At 38.4% G+C, this 2,831-nt stretch overlaps 1 pseudogene; it reads left to right on the top strand.

Moving 5' to 3' along the window:
- LOC111403154 overlaps positions 1 to 1,686 on the top strand; it is a 9,160-nt pseudogene extending 7,474 nt beyond the window's left edge.
- Positions 1,687 to 2,831: the final 1,145 nt, after the last annotated feature.

Genomic DNA, 2,831 nt, shown 5'->3' with positions numbered 1-2,831 from the left:
ACTGGCTGGCCTATATCTGTCTTGTATGAACTGTAAATATAAAGTTTTAACACATGGTTTCATAATGGAATTTGTGAAAGATTTAGACATTCTGCACAAAACACTATCGGATCCAAAAATGTCATTTTCATGCTTGTTTATCAATGGAGATGAACACTGAATTATTGATTCGTAAAACATCCTCTATTTCAGCCAAAAAATTTCAGCTTGTGCACAGTGACATCTTTCTGAAAATTAACTTTTCACAGACCATCTGGGCATCTTGCTGCTTCAATTACTACTTCAGAGCAAACTTATATTTGAGACCCATCATTTCAGTTTGAATAAGAAATCTTAATAGAGTGACAAATAGGAGTTAAACGTACTAGTAAGTCGTCTGTCAATTTTTAAACGTTATGGATGTTACTTAGAATTAGCAGCAACTGTCATATTATTTATTTTTGCCATCATATCATGCTATACTGACCGAGTAAATCTCCTCTAATCAAATAATCACATCTTATCGGAATACTCAATATGATACCATATTAGCAATCTGCAATCTGCACTGACAGTGAAATCTGGTTTATTGAGATCCAATGTTAATGTTATTTATGGATGCTTAAATTATTGCTCTCTAATGATAAGAAAATATGGCTGCTTGCCTACGCGAACAGTTGAGAGTTAATTTTATGTTTTCATGTCATGTAGGTATTATATCTCACAGCAGTTAACAGATAAAAGTGATGTCTACAGCTTCGGGGTCATTCTCCTTGAGCTCATATCTGGTCAAGAAGCAATTTCTAATGTGAACTTTGGAGTTAATTGCCGTAATATCGTCCAATGGGTAAGATTAGACAGAACGGGTTCTGAATTATGTTAGCGCACGTCTATAAATTTTATGTTATTTGTGGGTTGGCATTCCTAACTCTAGCTGCATGAGCAGCTGTTACCATCTTCCAGAGTTATTATCTGTTTGTTGACTTCTGCTTTATGTTACGTCGTCCTTATGTAATCTTAGATTAAAGGGAAATACAAACACGCAGCAAAATTTCTTTAGATTTAACCAGAAAATTGACTGTGATCTGTGGAATCATGAACGTCTACATTAAAATCTTAAAATATCTATTGAAGTGCAGATGATGTTAACATTTTGTTATGGCAGGCGAAGTTACACATCGAGAGCGGGGATATACAGGGAATCATCGACCCCAAATTACGGGAATATGACATCCAGTCTATGTGGAAAATAGCCGAGAAGGCAATGATGTGCGTTCAACCCCATGGTAGCATGAGGCCATCAATGTCTGAAGTTATAAAGGAGATTCAAGATGCCATTGCAATTGAAAGAGGAGCAGCCGCTAAACAAGGTAGCTCGGATGAGATCTCTAGGCATTCTGTTCATTCGTATGTGAATATGGGATCACTCGACCTCGGTGCCAGCGAGCATTATTTGGACGTTGACGAGTCTATCACGCAGCCAGCTGCTCGGTAAAACTTTTGTTTGGATCCTGCAGTTTTTTGTCCCTCTTATTTATTTGATTGATAGGGCTGAGAGATTTTGTGAATTTCATTGTGTTATGGTGGAAGATAGATCTTTTGGTGACATGGAAACTGTAAATTCTGAGCTTGTTGGTTGAGTACATATTTCTAGTTATTCAGAAATGATTCTCTAATTATTGGTCCTAATCTGAAGTTTTTTGTGAAGTCAAACGTGCTTATCTGCCCTTTGTGGGCTTTCCTTCCATTAGGCCCAACTTGATGCGCGTTTCTGAACTCCTTAACTAATTGGGCATGTACTTGGATAAATTGTAGTGGTAATTACAGAAAACCTTAAAATTAAAATTCAGGATTCAAAAATAAGATGAGTAATTTAACATTTCAGAAATCAGATTTTTTATATTTATATATTAAATATTAATTACATAAATTTCATTCTCTCACCTGTCTTCTCTCTCCAATTTCTTAGTCTAATCAATCTCTCTCCAATTTTTTCTCTTGCCCATCTTCTCTCTCTCTCGGACAACTTAAGAAAGCAATTTCGGCTTCGGCGATCGCTACTAATTTGGGTGACAAGGCTTATATTTTCATTTATCTTCATCGTGGTGGCCATTTCAATGTCAAATTTGGGCATCCATCGGGCTGCGGTACTGTGACGGCTCTACAGGCACATCGCTATGGTTGTTGGGATGTCGGTGATGGAGATGGCTGTGATGTGAGTTGTTGGTGATGTTGGCCGAGTTCTAGGTCTCGATCTAGCATTGGGTTGGAGTACATTAGGGATGAGTCGTGGGTGGTGTGATGTTGGTAGTGGGTCGGGGTGGTAGTGGTTGTCGCAAGTGTTGGTGGCGGTATGCGGTGGTCGACGGTGATGATGGTAATTGTGGATGGTGGTTTGTGTTTTGGATGGCATGGGTGAAGTGATTGGTGGTTTGTTTTTCATTGTTTTAGTGCTTGGTTTCTGTTAATGTGGTGGTGGTTCGCGTTGCAATATTGAGGGGTGGCCGATAGTGTTGTGCTTGCTGTGGTGGTTTGCCCCGCGACGATGTTGCTGTCGGTGGTGGTGGTGGTTCTGGTGGCAATGATGGCGGTGATAGTGTTGGAGGCAGTGGTTGTCATAAAGGTTGGGGTGGTTACATATTATTTGATTGATTGTGACCATTGAATTGATTAATCTGTGACCAATAAACAATATGCAACCGATGAAGATAAATTATGACCTATGTGACCTAAAAAAATTAATTTGTGATCGTCTAATAAGTTGTGACATTGTGATCTGTGATCGATACACAAATTGTGATGTATTAATTTTTGATTTATGATCGATGAACAAACTGTGATCTATAAAATTT

The sequence above is a fragment of the Olea europaea genome, chromosome 11 (assembly GCF_002742605.1).
Source record: "Olea europaea var. sylvestris chromosome 11, O_europaea_v1, whole genome shotgun sequence".
NCBI classification, from domain to species: Eukaryota; Viridiplantae; Streptophyta; class Magnoliopsida; order Lamiales; family Oleaceae; genus Olea; species Olea europaea.
This window is presented reverse-complemented; position numbering and strand designations above follow the sequence as displayed.